Source organism: Apteryx mantelli, chromosome 6, assembly GCF_036417845.1.
Source record: "Apteryx mantelli isolate bAptMan1 chromosome 6, bAptMan1.hap1, whole genome shotgun sequence".
In the NCBI taxonomy this organism is placed as follows: Eukaryota; Metazoa; Chordata; class Aves; order Apterygiformes; family Apterygidae; genus Apteryx; species Apteryx mantelli.
The window spans coordinates 31,790,099-31,808,987 of record NC_089983.1 but is presented as its reverse complement, the minus strand read 5'-3'; the positions used below and the strand labels follow the sequence as shown (position 1 = coordinate 31,808,987).

Genomic DNA, 18,889 nt, shown 5'->3' with positions numbered 1-18,889 from the left:
ATGCTTGCTTCTTATACCTTCACTGTAATCAGTTACTTTACAGTAGACAGTCTCATTATTATAAATTGCAACTAGAGGCATTTTTGCCTTGCAAAGAAATTCATAAAAACATGTCAGATCATGTCAGCTGAGATGTTATATAAATCACATTCTACACAAAGTGAAAAAATACATTTTACATCCAAGAAATTTCAGGTTGTTTTATGAGTAGAGCCCACTGTTTCACAATGCAGGGAAGAATTACAGACTCCATTTAAAATACATGAAAAGAAAGTTAAAAATCTAAATATGCCTGAATGTTTGCATCTTTTAATCCTCTTCTTCATTATATTTCCACTGAAGCTGTTATTCCATTCCACAGAAGGGTTGTTCCTAACACTGCCTCAGACCATTTAAGCATAAACATAATGATATACACACATACACATATGCACTTGCATAACTACGTCCACATAAGCAATCCAGTGATGTTACTTGGAGAAAAGGAGTGTTCTTAAATCAACTACATGAGTGAAGTGAAAAGAGGTATGAGAAGAGAAAAATCCTTATGTTGTATTTCTAATTTCAGGCAAACTGCAGGCTCTCAATACCAGTTGCTAACACATGGGAAAACTACTAACTTTTTGACATTACTAGGACTTTAGCTTATTTTATCTAGTGCACATTGAGTAACCTGAGAAAGAATAAACCCTTTTTCCTACAATATGAAGGCTCATGTGAGTAAATCATGTAGGCACATGATTTTGCAGGAACTGGGCCAGTGTGCAAAGAAAAAGCAAGAAAGCTGAAATAATCCCTTGGTAACTATGTTCGATGGGCTATGCATTGGCTAAACCAACAAATTCAGCCAAACTGTCTTACAATGTCACTGTAAGCTACCACAAAAATCTGTTTATTTTCCTAAAAATTTCAAGTTAAGTCTCTAAAACATCACCAGTGTAGACATTTTTTCTTAACAAAACAAATGGCACAGTTTGCTTATTTATCAAAATGTTAGTTTAAAAAATTATTACCGTAACATTTCTATTTAAAATAATACATCATCATATAATCTACAGTCTGTATTTTAGATTCCTCAGTTACAGTTAGTTTAATTGATTGAAACTAATTACTGATTTTCTATTACATCTGTCTGATAAGATTCAAGAATTGAATTCAAAACTGTGCTAGAAGTCCTTTGTTAAAATGTTAAACTGCTGGGTAATCTGCCACTCATTAACTACCAGCTACTTTTTGATTGTCAGTGTTGATTGCCTGTTAGGCAGTTCGCTCCACGATGGAAATTATTTTATGCTACCTACCTACAGATCTTAGTTTGTGCTGGACTACTAGATTGTTTCTTGCTCCTTGCAAGAGCTGTAAACCATAAAATAAATATAGTGAAAAAGGAAAAGGAAAAAAAAAAAGCCATTCCTTTCCATGTTGAGAAACTCCAGGCTTCAGATGATGCATAGTACTTAATGCTATTTACTGTACTACTCACATTATTTGGTAGTTGATCAAACTAATAGACATACAATTTGGCAAGGTGGGTACGCTCTGCAGTAGTGAGTAGATGTGAGCTCCTTCTTTGCTGTGACAGTAGTTGCACTTTGGTACTCCTTCCGCACCGGAGCTGATGTAAGAGGTGCCTATGCCCATCACAGCCTTCCCTCTCACCTCCACACCGGCCACTTATTTCACCCTTCGGAGCAGACATTACCACACGCCTTAGCTGTATGGAACCAACTGCTCATACGGGTGTGCTACGAAGTGGAAAAGTAAACTGATGGAGTTTCAATCTACAGGTGCTACATTTTTTTTTAACCGGTTGATTTCACAGTTCTGCTGTAGAGAAGAGCTGTAAGAGCACAGCAGTCTTGGCCAGGCTCGGGCACGGAGGCAGCAGCTTCCCAATCCCAACCAACTGCCAGAGGAACAGTAATTTGGAGATACAGCCTGAGTTCAAAGCCTTGACCAGAGTCAAAACTGAAAGCAAGCAGCTACTCAGAGTTTTAAGTAGTAGAACATAAAACATTTTAATTTAAAGAGACATTAGCAAACAGTGTATGTCCTTGGTTCTGTCCTCAGATCTCAGTTAAACTTGCAAATGAAATCATCTTTGTTTAAAAGCATACTGGAGGGAAAAATGCTGCATTATGTTATAGGGTTGTAAATAAACCAATAAAGCTGCACAAAGAGAAGAAAAATTATGTGAATTATCCATCTGAGCTTATCTGAATATGAGTGGTTTGGGAAAAAAGATGGAGATGTTATACGTTTAACAAAAAAACTTAAGTCGACAAATTTCCTCACGTGCACAACAAATCTTTCTTTAAAAGCTGAAATCACGGTTACAGTAACTTCCTATTCAGTCATTTCCTTAATTAAACCATTGAACTTTAATGTGAAATACAGCCATTACAAAACCAGAAAGGAATCTGAACAATAACAGATCTACTCAAATGGGCAGTGCAACAACCATAAGTGATGTAAAGGCTGCTACTTTTTGGTCTGAATAAATTATGTTGGGATTCTCAGAGATACTAAATCAAGCTTTAGGGAACTTTCTATTGGATCAAAGCTGCACTGGCTGTATGACGTGAGCCAGTGAATACTCAGCACAGACTTGCTTTCCTTGGTAAAAGTTATTTAAAAATTGTGTGTCAAATTTTTTCCAATTTTTTTGAAGGTGATAATTTTAGTAGTATGTAGGCTAAATCATAGTCTCAAGCATCTGCACTGCTTTGTAACTGAAGATCACTCAGACACGGGCTTTTTGCATCCCTTCTTGTCTCCTTCCTACTCCAACACCACAGTCCCCAGAGGTCCCCAAGACGTGGGTGTTCGCACCTCAGGCAGGCTCCTTCTCTTGGACAATCACTGCATTCACATCTTTATTTGCCTCCTGCAAACCATCTAAACATCCAAAGAGCCAACACCTCCGTGGGAGCTTGTCACCACTAATCAACCTAGGGCAGAGACTGGTGCGTCAGGGAGGTTGAGTCTGTTCCCTCAGCAGCGTCAGAACCCCAACCTGACTCAGAAACTGGTAAAGCAGTGCCTGGATTTAACAGAGAAAGAGGGCAGCCACGCAGGACGGCTGCTCAGGGCTCAGGCTACCGCTGTCTGCAGGTATTGCAGGTACCGCTTCACCTCCATGAAGAGAAGCCCTGCACTGAGCTCTCCGGCTAACGCAGCAGAAATGCAGCTGTGTGCTCAGACCTGATTTGGTCTGAGTTCACGCTGCCAAGCAGTCCCACAGCGCACCAATCCAGCATTAATGATCATGGGACCACAGCATGAGGTTTTGGTACTATTAGCTCTTCTTTGCTGCCCAGGCAGTAGTAACTTTGCAGTTCTTTAGTCAGCTCAGACTTGTGGGTAGGCTCGAAGGGTCACACAGTTGCTGCAGGCAAGGGCATGATCTGCTTTCAGACTGTTTTAGGGTGTTGGGGGTCTGCGTCTTCCTGAAGACATAAGGCTGCTAGCTGACCAAAACTGACTGCACCTTTCTTAGTTTTTGAAGGATCAGTAGTTCATTAAAAAAATGAAAGAGTGAAAAAAAGAAAGTTTACGGAATAAATGCTATCAAAATTCTGGTGCCTGCTACCTAGAATATAGACAAGCTCCTTACTTTTAATCAGGAAAATGTGCTTTTGATTGCTATAATCAAAGATTGGCAAAATAATTGCAAGTATATTATACACTGACTTTTTTTTTTTTGGTCTTACATATTTTACACTCCCTGATACTGAAAGTGAAAGGCATCTCAGATACTTGGAGCTGACTGATCCTCAAGTAACCATCATGCCTACCCTGCTTGGGTAACATTTAGACTTGAAATCTGGCTGAATGGACAATGCTTAATTGTTAAATTTAAACCTTCTTGTAGAAAAAAGACAACAGTAACACAGACAGATATTCAGAGAAACAGGCATACTACAACTTATAATTTTTCCAGATACTACCATACCTCCAAGAATTACAAAAAGCAAATGAAAACTCATGGTTAAGGGATTATTTTCAAGAAGACAATGATTCATGCAAGCTGTAGAGTAAAACACAATGATGTTCTGCTCTTCTGCCCTAAACATAGCTCTTTTAAATGTTTCTCCTAGCTAATTTTATTCTTAATTACTAAAAATAAAAAATAAAAATTGAAAAATTCCTTAATATTAGCATTTTAAAGTGCCTGTTGTCTGCACTTTGATCTAGCTCCCAGACAGCGGGATTTTTTTCCACGTATTCAACAGGAATGGTATCATGTTGCTTACTTCAATCCTGCAATCTGATTTACGCAGGCCAGCCCAAGTGGATAGCTACTGAAATCAGCTGGATTCTTTTACGGGTACAAGATAAAACTGTAACGATATGACTGAAGATGGAGCGTTAGGACTAGAGCCTGCTGATTTACCTAACTGGCTGCACTAACGTACCCACAGAAAGCCTCCCCGCCTTCGCCAGCACAGTGCTGCAGGGGGGCAGGCCTGTGCCCCAACCACGCTGCAGGACCCTGCCTCTGCAGCGTAAATGCCCCCGAGCAGAGATCTGTGGATAAACAGATATTTTACTTTCACAGCTGTAAATCCAAAGTGATGGCTTTTTCTGTCCAGTTTACAATATCTCATTTGGAACGAATCCTGAATTTCTCTGTTGCTAGGTGTTCATAAAGCACTACATGTACCGATGGCAAAATAATTAAGTAATAATAGCAATAATAATATTATGCAATTCATATGTACTAGATCACATCTTAATCCTGCTGGATGATATTGTGCAAACTACTTTTCTCCTGAAATTAAAGACAAAGGTACATGATATTCAGTAATACGCTATTATATTAATACTGCTTTTACTTTACAAACTCTATTAAGAGAAATATTTCTCAAGTTACGGTTATGAAAAAATGGTACCCAGACAATAATCCTGTCAAACAAACACACTGACACACAGAGACACCAAGGCTTTGTTTCTAATGAAGATACTTTATTAGAGGGAAAATAAATCTGCTTCTGCCCTGAATCTCCAAATCTAAAGGGTTTTTCAGGTGATGGAAGTAAGTATTGTGCTAGGTCTCAGGCCTGATTACTTCCTGCAGGGATGGTTTTGTCATTGCGCCACCCACCCTCCCCTGTGACTTCTAAACAACCCAGGGTCACAGTGTCCTCTCTTTAATTAGTGTCTCACTGCTGGAGGGAGGGGAGAATGTCAAGGAAAAAAAGAATGAGAAGACACTGTAAACAAGGGTCCTCAGGGGGATCTTAACAATTTGGACAAGGAATGGAAAAAATGCTCAGTTCTTTTGTTGGAGGTTAAAAAAAAAAAAGAGAGATGGCTGGGGTGGGCAGAATTTTAATTTTAGCTATATGGATTTGGATAAAGTAAAGAGAAACCATGTTAAAAAAGAAACACATTTTGTTCCCACGAGGGTTTTATCATCCAACAGATGAGTATATAATCTACATTTTACAAAAAAGCCGACTAAAATATATGTTCCAACCATAAAGCAGCTGAAGCCCTGAGGTATACTCTGTTTCTGCAAGAGCCATGACTGAGCTCAGCTGAGGTGAAAGCAATTATTATTTGTGTTAAATGAAAATTTTCAATGTATATTTTTTGTTCAAAAGTATTTCTACTGCAATGAATAGTTTGTTGCATTACTGTAATTTACACCTGTATTTTCCAGAGAAAAATACAAAAAAAAATTAAAAAGAAAATAAAGCAGCATATAAAGCAATGATATGAGAACCTCACCACTTTACACCAGACAGGTAACCTTCCCTGAAAAATTTTTAATGATAAATCAGAAAAATAAGTAATATTGCTGATGTTAAAGATTGTCCTTATCAAATGGGGAATTTTGTGCATATGAATATAGTGCCTAAGAGTTAAAACATTTATCTTTTATAGAAAAAGTTTTCTGAATTCACACACCACCACACAGGAAAAATATTGCATGCATTCTGTTAACTAAACACAGCCACAAGCCCAGTGCTTACAGAAAAGTTAGCTTTTTTTAGAATTTACAATATTTTACAATATTTCAAATAACTGTTTTCTGTCTACTCCTGTTATATCAGGAAGATAAACTTGATTTTTAAGCAACCCTGCTGCTGAAAGCAGGGTTTATCTGATGAGAAGTTAAAGGGTAGTTTGTCAGTGCCTTGGCTAGCTATTGTAGCCCGTAGTAGGTGGCCTTCCCCCTCCTGGAATTTCCTGCTCAAAGGTAGGCCCTTAGGTTACTTGTGCCAGGCTAAGAGGAAAGGGAAGGGAAGAGAAACCCTACACGCTTCAAAAAAACCCCATACATGCTACGTGTTTCGGAAGAATCACATGTTTAGAACATAGCAGGGAAAATGAGGACCCCAAATTCAGCCTGGAGCTGGGGCTTGCGCCTCATCCCAGGCCCTGCTGCAACCGCTGCCGCGAGCACACTCAAGGGGAGCTCTCTCAAGTTCTTCTACCAAAGTCATCACAGTTTTATAGAAAACAATGAAATACTAATGGGAAAGAAGGGGAGTAGACTCTATAACGTAGTGACTATGGCACTCATTCCAAATATGAGAAAACTACTTTTGAATCTTTTCCCTTAGATTTTGATTCCAGATGACTGAATGCAGAACCAGCTTAAGAGTTTGGGCAAAATATCCATAGATGCTCAAAAGACTTAGGTACCTATAGAATTAAGTATCAGCTAAGACAGGATTTTAAGAATCGCTTGAGTGCCCAGATGATTGACTTAGCTGGTCAATGCCTATAAGGATTCAAGCATTCTGTCCCTCTATTTGAAATTTAAATACAACCAAGTAATTTGGGTTTGTTTTTTTTTCTTTAAGTCTCAGATCATGAAGGTAGAGGGATGATAAGAGTTTGATAAGAGTCATGTCAACATAACAATTCTAATGTGCAGCTGTAGTTCACAGAAGATTTTATTTTGTTTGTTTTATTTAAAGTGGGCTCGTGTACCCTGAGCAACCTAGTCACAGCAAGGTGGGTTTCAGCTTCGATGGCAAAAGTGTGGCTGCGAGCTGAGCTTTGATCGGTGGTTTTAGTCTATACCACAAGAGTGACACTTAGCAGTACTCAAGCTAGCTCAGTTTCTACCTTTAGATTGCAGTATAAATATATCCAGAATCTCATATTTCATTTTAAATATATTAAAAAAATACAGAATACCTCCCACGCTGCAGTGTTACACTGAAGAACAGCCTGAAATATATATATATATTTAAAAACAAACAGATGTAGCTTTCTAATACCTTTTTTTTTTTTAAGTCAGTCTCATGATAGTCATGCCTGGACTCACGACGCTCAGCACTTCGGGTAGGTAACAGTGCCATTCTTCATGCCCAAGCTCCTCTCCTCCCCCAGCTCACATAACCATAACAGAAAATCCTTCTAAAAACAAAAACAAAAGCAAATCCAGCAAACTAACATGCTATCTGGGTGAGGGGAAATAAAAAGCACATTTGAAACATATGAATTTTAGCTTTAAAAACATTGACATTGATTAAAGATTTCCATAGTGAACAATTTACAAGAAATTACCTCAGCAGGGTGAATGTATTTGGTTTCATAATCACAAAGTTCCCTAACTCCATGGTATTATATTCCAAGCAAGCTTGTATATTAAGTTTAATTTCACTTTTTTCAGGAAGTGATTTTACTCGAGATTGAATACAGCTGTTAGCACAGTTCACTGTTCCAAAAATGTTTCTATGCAAACTGAAAAAGAAAGAAATGTTTCTAGAGGTGAGGCTTCACATCCTAACTCTGAAAGCATACAGTACTTTGGAGAAGCCAAGCTGTATTTTCAGAAAATGTTACTGAAGAAATACAGTCTTCAAATATGTAAATATTAAAGGATGGGAGAAATGTCTGTGTAACATTTTTGATGACTTAAACAAATTGCTCAATTTTCTTTGACAACAAAAAGCCAGCATACTTGCAGTTTTTAATAAAAAGAAACATGATGATAAATACACTTCTTGTTTTGTTCCAAGCATTAGTATTAAAAAGCCACTTATGGGGGTGTGTGTGTGTGTTTCATTTACTACTTCATCTTGATTCTGTTCTTTTAGTATACACAGAAATGTATGCTGGCATACAGAGCAGGGCCTCTGCAGAGGAAACGCTGCCAGCTAAAAACACAGGATGTAATCGAGACCACAAGAGACACATACTCAGTTATAAATGTAACTATGCTGGAGGTATGGGAAAGAAAAAAAAAAAGTCTTATTTTTCGCTGCTAGTTTTAATTATTTCAGTGACATTCTCCCACTCTTATTTTGTGCCAATGTAATGAGAAGAAAAATAATCAAATTTAATTACATTTGCAGCAAAGGTAACTTCAGGATTCAGCATCTGACAGTGCAGGCAGCTTATTTCTCCTTGAAGCAACTTACCGTTTGTTTTACACACATCTCTGATAACAACACATAGTCTTTATGCAACATAATCTTTAGCAGGACACTATCTAGTCAAATTAGCCCAAAATGCATATTTAAAAAACCCACAGGAATCCCCTCAAAAAAACTCTGAGCCTTAAAAAACTAACAATAAGTAAATCAAATCCTAAGACAAGTAGAAATAAATACTAACCATCAAACTTCCCATCAGTGTTTGTATCCCAAACAGTACAGCTTTGTGTTAAGACAAGAGAACCAGGAAGTACAACAGACTGAAAAACGGAATAAAAGCTAAACCAATTAGTTTCTTTTCTGTAACAAAATGTTTTCTCTGAAGCAATCAAGAGTAAACGAGGTTTCCAAAACGCTTCCAGTTTTAATAACAAACACCATTCATCATCGCACGGATTAAGACTTTCTAAATTTGCTTTTAATAGACGGTCTAAGCCATCCCCTGAAGGGCCGGATCAGAGGGAGGTCAGGGGCTCCGGGGCGCGACGCCACCCCGAAGCGCCGAGCGGGGAGCGCGGGCTGCCTTTCGCACCGCGCCGCCGGGGCAGCGCCGCGACCCGCCGGGGCAGCGCCGCCGGGGCAGCACCGGGGCCCGGCGAGGCCCCGCGCCGGGGAGGGCGACGCGGGGGGACCGGCGGCGGCGGCGACGGGGGCCCCCCCGGCCCGCTGCCACCCCCGGAGGCGCGGCCGCCGCGGCGCCCGCAGCCCTCGAGGGACGCGGCCGCCGCCGCGCTTGCGCCCCGACGGCCCTGAAAGCGCAGCGCAGCGCCGAGGCCGGGGCGGCGGCGCCCAGCACCGATTCGTCCGGCCGGAGCCGCCGCTGCCACCCAAGTGAAACGGGGCCGCTGCAGGCGCCGGGCCGCGGTGCTCGCGACCTGACCGAGAACAAAGAGCGCCGGGCCGAGCAAAGGCGCCGAGGGCGTCGGAGCCCGACCATCGCGCCCTGTCAGCCATCTTGTTTACCGGCTGTAAACGGGCACGCAAGGAAAAAAGAAAGAAAGAAAAAGCACATAGGAAAAGCGCCGATGTCAGAACTACCCGCTAGAGGGAGCTCATAAATTCCTAGGATAGGAAGACTAAAGAGTATACTCAATTAAGGAAATTGATTTTTTATTTATTCAAAAAGTCTGTATACGATGTATTTAGAGCACTCCGCCACCCACCCGCAACCTCCGATGCTGCAGCGCTACCTCTGTGTATTGCCAACAGCCTCATTGACTCATCGCAGCATAGAAAGAAACCTTGACGTTTTGAGGCTATCACTGTTATGTAGTATTTATATAAACTAATCGGTTCGTTAATCGGTTCAACGCGCTTTAAAAATAGCACGAAACTCAAAACTCTCTCCCCAAAATATTTTCTATACATGTATGCTGAGTCTGAGAGACAGATACATGTGCATGCAGACAGGCACATAGGCACAAGCATAATGCATATTACAAACGCAACCATTTTTTTCAACCCTAGCAATGCTCCCCGAGAAGATATGTTGGAATAGGGAATAAACTAAAGTCAGTAGGCATTTTGCCTCCGAATTCAGTGGGAACAGATTAGCTGTGGTTGGTGGCACCCTATTCACCTCCCCAGACCCAGGGCTCTGGGCTCTTACACAGTTTGTGGCAAGGGAGCAGCCCCTGTGCTAGCCCGTCGGCTACAGAAGCGGTTCCAAGTGGTCACAGTCCTGGGATGTATTTGTCAGCTAACTTCCATCTAGCCAAAATGCTGCTCAGTGCCTTCACAAAGCAGGTTTTGTGCCACAGAAGTGAATTTCACCTTTATCAAGTGAGCTAATAGCATAACCAGAAGTTTCTGGTTTTCCCATTAAACGTTTCTCCTTAGGAAATACAGTTACTATAGGTAGTGAAAGAAGAGAGAGCCACTTTGCACAAAAACTTGAGATATACATTTGAGCACTTATAAAGCACTATCCATGACAATAGATTGAATTCTATTTATGTAGAGTTTGAGCCTTCATTTCCATGTACGCTTTTATTTAAGCACCTAAGAAGCACCACTGAAATCCATGGTATTACCCATACGCTTAAAACTCTAGTAAAAGATTGCTGATACACTTGGAAAATCATTTATCAATTTAATCAGGCATCTGTTACCTCATCATTACAGTTTACTACTCCTCAGATACTAATCCATATACTAATTTTGAACTAATTTTATTTCAGCAAAAGGACTACAGTACAAATAGCTCCATATCCAAGGGTAATACAAAGGGGAGATGAAAGCACACCTAGTTTAAAGTTCGTCCTTCTGTGCCCCTTAGCAAATAAGGACATTCACAGCAAAGTGGTCTAATGACTAATACTGAGCTAGGATGCAAGAGAACTGTATTCTCTTCTACTTCTGCCATTGAGTGATTCTCCACTGTGCATTCATTCCCCTACAATAAAATACACTGATAATCCTGGGATCTTATTTTAAAGTTATTTTGGATCTATCAATGAAAAAGGAGCTATTCTTATTACAGTAATGCAGCTAGGGTCATTCTTTATCAACTGTTACTTTTCCATTCATACTTTAACATTTAAAAATGTTATTGCATACAAATCTAGCACCTTCTTTTATCCTTAGAATTTAAATTAAATTTTGGCTTTTTATTAAATCCAATATTGGTTATTAAATATTGACTTTAAACCAGTTCTGCTTGTATTCTTGTAACATGACTCAAACAGTATAACACACAATAGTTTTGTCTTTTGTCCTTGTGACATGTTACCTGTTTGGAATCTTGATGTTTATGCCAATCTTTTTATTTTCTTTCTTTTTTCTTTTTTTTTTTTTAAAGTAGTTGACTCATACAATATTTGAGTGACCCAATTCAATCCTTTTCTCAAACTAGCTTTGATTTTGATCCTTTCATTAAGTAAAAGTTAAAGAGTAGAACATTTACAGTATTTCAAAAATATTACCTGCTATTATAGAAAATGAAATCTACTTGAAATAAAATGCTATTGAAATGTGCAAGAAACAGTTGGTTGACAAGTGGTTTTAGCACTGGTTTAGACAGGATCAAGAAAGCTGCTATACGGAATGACGCTTCAATTCTTTGGTTGACCTCAGGGTCTTGATATGTTTGTATTTTAAGAGCATCCAAAACACAGTAGAAAGTAATGAGTTAATATTCAGAACTAGGTGAATAATACTGGTTTTGTGACCATGTCTGAATACAGGTTACCCCTGACTACCATCAGCTAATCATTACTGTAGTGTCTTAAGACCCCCACAGTCAAAATGGGAGACACATGAGATAGATACACCCAAACAGAACAGTGAGAAGTTGCTTGCGCTGCAGAACAAACTCAAAAACTGGAAACAACTCACACAAGTTATTGTTCAGACTGATATATACACTGATGAATCAAAGAATCAACTGAAAAGTATGAAAGATTCGAGATAATATATGACCAAATGAAAACGATGGTGATCTGTTATCTTATTAATGTTTAATTGATGCTGGTTTTAACCGGTAAAAATAAGTTAAGGGGAGATTGCAGAAGGGAAACAGCAAGAGTGACATAGGGAAAGTGATATTTTTCCATCTACCTTGCTGAAGTGATCTGGCAGGCTACTACTATAAGTATCATATAATAAATAATGCCTACATGGAATACAGAGATATGGAGGTAGTCATCAGATAGGAAGCTTTGCATTTGTAGCCTGCAAATGTTCATAGTGGGGATTAGATCTTTTTTCAGCATCTGATTGTTAAAAAATAATATTGCTGCACCAATACAGACTTTTATTTTAGACAAGAGAGCTAGGCATTGTATTGACAGGCCAATCTTGCAACAGGAAAGCTGAGCTCTGTCTGAGAGCCAGTTAGGGTTTTCCTTACCTACATTAGGGATTTACAGTGTTGCAGTGTAGTTCTTCCAAATGCCAAAATCAGGATTTTTTTTTTTAAAGGTACAGAACAGTAACTAAAAGGAAAATAGGAATTGCAGTGTTCCAGGAGATGTCTCAGTAGCTGGACTTTGTACCATCTTGGGTACTCTTAGACCAACCTTCTGTCTTGATTACGTGCAGATTACCCAAGTTATCCATTACTGGAAAACTGATGACAAGCAGAGTAGTCTGGGATTGGGGAGATCTGGGGCCTGACACATCACCTCCCCGTGCTTTGTATAGTCATCCATCCTACTCTTAGGAGACTACTGAAGATTCAGTTTGGATTTATTCAAAGACTCTGGTTTACAGATTCCTTAAGCCCACTTTATTTTGCTATAAATTACTGCATGAGGGGCAGCGCAATAAAGAATCAGAGCCCCTGTCCATCCTGTTTAGGAATATACATGAAAACCATGATGATCAACATAGAGTAATACGGACATTCCTTGTTTCTTGCATACTTGGTTAAACTCTCTATAAAAGGACACCAAGTTTCTTACTAGCTTTCTCTGGGTGTCAGCTTCTCTTCCCCATGAGGACAATATATTATCCTTCAGAACAAATATTTTAATTAAGGAGACTTTTAAAAAGAACCCTAAATATGAATTTCACCCAATTTTCTATATTTAAAAATTGCTCATTAAAAAGCTTATGAAAGCACGCTTATTAAATATCTGCACATTTTTTTAAAAAGAACTACATGCTCTATTCTGGACTAAATTGGTAGCAGCATTTTTCTTTCTTTAAGGAAATACTGGCTAAAGTTGAAACCACGGCACAGGATTTAAAAATTTAGACTAAAATAAATATTCTTGGTTTCAAGTGCCATTTTCACATCCATCACAGTAAAGGAGGAAAGGAATAAATTGTTATTTACTACTATAAATTTAGTATTTCAATTTAATTAAAAATAATAGGAGAGCGACTAATGATAAATTGCCAGGTCTCAGAGAGTATTTATGCAGTGCTGATCAAATTTAGGCATTGATCAGGTCTATTTTCTTAAAGCATAAGAATGGTCCTAAGCGTTATGACATTACTGAGGTTTAAAAATCTTTATGCCAGTTTCCTTGTAAAAGAAGGCATGTATGCTACATGCCATCTGTATTTCTGCTCTTGAAGCTGCCTAGCGCTGTATTTTAGGATAACTTTTCTTCTTTCCAGTGGAACTTCCAAAACAACACTTTATTACCTCCCCCCACAACTAAATGTAGCAGAATTATTTTCCTTCCTTATGACATGAAATCATTTCTGCAGGATCTCCAAAGTACAAGGAAGTCTGTACTGGGAGATGGTTTAAACAAGCCCGCATTCCCTTCTAGCTTTTCTAATCAAGACCCTCTTGGGGTGGGGGAGGATCACAATCACAAAACTTTGCTTTTTTTTAACCCATGTTAGTATTTGCTTTGATAGATATTGATAGATATAACCAATTTTAGAGATAGGCTGAACTATTCTACTGTATCACTCTCTTCCGGATCTGGAGACAGTTCACAGCATAAAATAATGCTGACTCTCCTGATCTATGTATAGATCGCTTGCTCACTTAGTCATAAAGAGCAGAAGTTGGGTCATGGAGGAGGAGAATTATGGGAACAATTCAATATTGAATTGGAAATGGTGGCTGAATAGCAGCGACTGATTGGATTTAAAATCCTACGGTGGCTGCTAGCCCAGACAGCTCTAGGGTGCACTTGTCTGCTCTTTGAGAAGAAAATGGTGCCTTCACTTGCAGATGCAGAGCTTCCCTGAGAGAAGAAAAGAGCTTAGCCCCATGCAAGCAGAAACTGTGACTTGGATCCATACAAAAAGACATTTGCAGTAGCTATTGGTTCTTTTCCCTTTTTTCATCCTCTTAGCCTGTGTCTCTGCTGTGTCCCCGCTATCACTGAAGAGCGGAGAGCAGGGATCACTCTTGGGGAGGAAGAGATTGTTGCTGGAGTCAGACACAAGGTATTTCCTAAATTCATTTTTCAATACAAAGTTCTGAAAGCCTGTTGCCTGCTATTTCAAACAGCAATTTGTGTCCTCTAAATTTGAAATGTCAGACCTCACCATGAAACTAGAAGTTGAACTGTACTCACACAATAGCAATCAAGTACAGAAGTACATCAATGATTTAGAAAAATTAAAATACATTATAGTCACATATGGTATACAGCAGTTCCATAAGTATGTGCTAATGAACACGGTGTTGTTTTTTTATTATGAAACATCTATTAATTCTTAATCAGTTTCCACTGTGCATAAAAAAAAAAAAAGCAATCATAAGTTTCATCTTCCCACAAAAGATGGACCAAAGAGAGAATAATAATTCTGGCTAAACATTTTCCAGTCTAATTCACTAAGCATATTTTTCTCATACACATATCAACTTTAAATAGCAATAGAAAAGGAGTTCTGCATTTGGCCTGGGCCCTCTGCTACTGAGCCACAGCCAGGTTTGCATGATATTCACATTAAACCTCAAGGTATGCTTTTTCAGTTAAGGACTTGCTTGAATTTGGATTGACTTTAATCTTAAAGTTAAAACTTTAATTCATTGTGAAGTTAAACATCAAATCCCTTCCCTCCTCTCTACTTCAAAGCTAGTTTAGTAGCTCTGGAATTGACATAATATTCCATTTTCCACAAAAGAGGTGCAGTGTGGGCAGTACAAGAGCGAGCTTCCCTATGTTGCCCTGGTCATTTACTTCAATCCTGGTCCTGGAAGTTTGCCTTCAGAAAGAAATGAGTAGGCAATCTTCGCTTTTTTAAACTCTCTGCTGAGAGTGCAAGCAAGGGTGACAACCAAGACAATGGCCTGTGTAACTACAGCAAATGCAGAATGAGACCAGCATCTCATTTCACATTACCAACAAATAGCCATTGAATGCTAACAATTTTTGTTCACTTCCTACTAGCTATGACTTTAGACAGTAAGATCAGATTGGAAATCATGCATGTTTGGAGGAAATAGAGGACTTTTTAATCAGATGCAAATGGCATGAAGACATATCAACATCATTCTTGCCTTCATAAACTACACCCTCATTCTAAATACAATCCTAAACATTATAAATGAGGACACCATTTATCGGATATAAAGTAAGTGAAAACTGAAGCTTGTCTTCTCTATTCAGCAGACAGTAAATCTTCGGTAGCTTTCCAGAGAAAGCAGGAGTGAAGATAACAAGGCCTATTCAGAAATCTGTAGGCTATAGTTCAGCTCAGAAACCACACCACTTTTGCTGAAGTTACTTGCGAAATCTATGAGAAGCAAAGGCATAGAGGAGCAGGCCACAGAGGCAGAAATGGATTACAAAAAGATTTATCTTACTGCAATATAGTTCAATCAACCCTTGCATTAGCTGGAAGAATATAAAGAATACTCCCCTATCTTCCAGAAATCAGGGCATGGAAATAAGGACAGAGCTTTAACTATACAAGGCATTTGCTAGGGAAGATGGGAGCCCGAGGAGGTTCCAGAGACAACATACTGACAAATCTGAGCTAGTATGTCCCCCGTTAAATTCATCTCAGAGTTGACAATCATACAACAACAAAAAGCCTCACAAAGGTTAACCACCATACATCAGTTTATTTCATTCCAACCTTTTTCTTATTAAGTGATTAAATATAGCATTTCAAAATTTTCATAATTTATTTTTAAATGTGCTTTTAATATCTTGAAAATGAATTGGGTCAAAGAAACACTTAATTCAACCTGAAACAAAGTGTTCTTGACTTCTTGCTTCACTAAAAAGTCCCAGTTCAGGTGGACTTTAAATGTATCTCCCAGTTTTCAAATTTTAGCAACTCAAAAAATGATTTATTTGGATAGATCTTGTTTTATCAGATAAATGTTTAATGCCACTGTGAGTTCCCTAAACTATCCAATCCCTTGTTTGACTTTATGAGGCATCAAAAGCGCACAGCTAAGATATGGACCGTGTTTGAAAACTATTTAACACAATCTCTGCTTTAAGGCAAAATAGGCTGCTTCAAGGTGTCGGGAAGAGGCTGGCAAAGCTCCTTGGGTGTGGAAAGACTCTGCCGCTGGCATATTGTTTCACCGGGTACCCAGCGAATGCCAACATCTCCACGTCCATACACCTCATCATGTGCTGTTGTGTCTTGCTTGTTTGTCCTTAACTAACCGCAGATATGAAACACAGTTTGCCATGCCCTGTTTACGTGAATCAAAAGACCTGTTGACAAATACACCAGAAAGGCTGTCCTAGCCTTTGTAAATCTTTTTTTCCCCAAATATAGCATGCGTTTCTCATTCCATTTTCACTTATGGGCTTATTTCATGTCCTGGGGGATCAAGATTATTTCACCAGTGAGAAAAGACTAACTGGGTTATTTTTGATGCTGTACTGACTGACTATTTTTGATGCAATCACTAACATTTACTCAGAAAAGGTAGCTTATTTTTCCCTATTTCCATACTTTGTGATTAAACTCACTAAGCCATTTACTTTCCTCATTTCATTCATAACAATAAAAATAAACATCTATTTTTTACATACTTCAGTTCGCTTTTTATCATGACTGTTGGCTACTTTGTAGCAAAGACTGCAAAAATCTAGCACTGAAGGACACAACTTTCTCCAGAAACTCCCTAATTCTAGTCCTGGTTTCACCAATCACTTTTTTCCCCACTGTACCACAAAAGCAATTTTTAATATTTAATTTCTGTAAACCCTTTGTACTTGTAGATCACAGTGGGGCCTGACTGGGCCATATTCTCCATGGCAATAGCATTTATGTAGCTAATGAATACCAGCTCAAATCTGTATAATTCCTTTCATAAGAAATAAAGGTCTAGATAAACAACAATCATGATTGCTCTTCTCAGACTGGCAGTACACAGATCTGATATTTTACTTTGCAGATCATCAGTTGTCTTTTTCTCCAACAGGAAATGAGAACTCACTAGAGCAGTTTCTTACACATTTCTTTCAGCAACAATGCTAGCATAAACATTTCTCCCTCTATCCTGCTTGTTCCTGGTATTCATTTTTGCTGGTTATTTTTAACCTGGACCAGTTCCCAGATCTATTTCATTATATGGCCCCACTAACAGCTATGCCGGCATTGTTCTTGGGGTAATGTGGGGAGAAAGAATGGCTGGAGACAAAGAGGGATGCTTAAAGTTGGTACTGCTGCAAAAGAAGGCATCTGAAAACACAGCTTTAGTATTACAATGAATCTTCTATACTACAGGATATGAATCTGAATCGAGTTGTAGACCCTGGAGCACAAGTTATGAGTACTTATGTTTGTCTCCTTTAGACCCATCACTTGCACCAGCTGCTTCTATTCATACCATACAGCAAAAACTTTGTTTGTTGACTACTGGAGAGCAGTGAATGTTCTTACTACAAGTTGGGCTTTGACAGATGAGCATTTGCAAATCTTGCTTTAGTAGTTTGAGGTATTACTGCCTCCAGGTGTCCTTTTTGCTCTTCTGCCAAAAATGACTGCCGAGTAGCAGAGTGAGCAGAAGGGAATGCTTGAGCCTCAGCTGCTCCAAGTGCAAAGTGTGGCATCTTAGCTCAGCAACCCTTAAGCTTTTTTTCCCACATCGCCCCACTCTCACACACCACCAGAGTTGCTTTCCAGGCACTCCGCCTCCTTACTTTGAGAATCATTTTATTCCCATAGGACAGATTGAGGAGGAGGCTGGAAGGTGAGCTTTCATGTGTCTGCAAAGTACTCTTTCTGTTTCTGCTCTCCTATTCCCTTGGCTGCTGGGTCCCCACCCCCTTTCCCAAGGAGAGTCTTTTCAGTACAGCTCTATTTCAGTCCCAGACACAATCCCATTCCTTTCCCACCTACTGCCTGCAACAAACTTTCCTCTTTGCTCCCAGTTAGCCTTCTGTATTCATCAAGGTGGAGGCACCTTGATTCAAGAAGTGATATTTTAGCCTATATGATCAAGGAAAATGAATTTGAGTGTAAGTGTCAAACTGTACAAGGAGACAGCGGAAGCATGGGCAGATGTCCCCTTGTTGTCTCCACTGAGAAGGTGTATGAGCAGGGAGGAGCTAGGCAATGCAGGGACTGTGGGTAGCTGGGGAAAGTGATCTCTGTGTGGCAAGATTCACTGGAGTTAATTTCTAAAAACCTTTAAATTATTGCTTGCATAGGAAAAGTTTAAAAATGCATTTTTCTCATGTTTCTGCATTCTGTTACTGATCCAGAATTGAGAGGTTTGTGGTAAGGATTAGAAGTAAGGAGGCACAGCCCATAGCTGTTTCAATGTTAATGCCATTTGTGACACATTCTGAGTTATGACTCTAACAGAAGAAAATGTCTTATGACCAGAGTTATTTGGGTGGAGACTTTAGCTAAATAAAAACTGAAAACCAGCTGATCAATGCTTTCTCTTGATGAATTAAAGTTGTAATCTTATTATGAAAATTAGCCTTAGGAATTTCCAGATGAGGACTGTTGCTAAGGATTTATATGGTCTGGCAGTTATATGCAGCAGTTTGTAATAATCCATTTCCTACTGTTGATTATATCATATTTAATAAATAGTACTCCATAGTCTCCTATGTTATTCATAACACTAATACATAGTTCTCCATGGA

At 39.1% G+C, this 18,889-nt stretch overlaps 1 protein-coding gene across 4 annotated transcripts in view; it reads right to left on the bottom strand.

Annotated features, from left to right (window-relative positions):
* RBMS1 (RNA binding motif single stranded interacting protein 1) overlaps positions 1-18,889 on the bottom strand; it is a 158,506-nt gene that overhangs the window by 112,456 nt on the left and 27,161 nt on the right. The gene's annotated exons all lie outside the window — the stretch shown is intronic.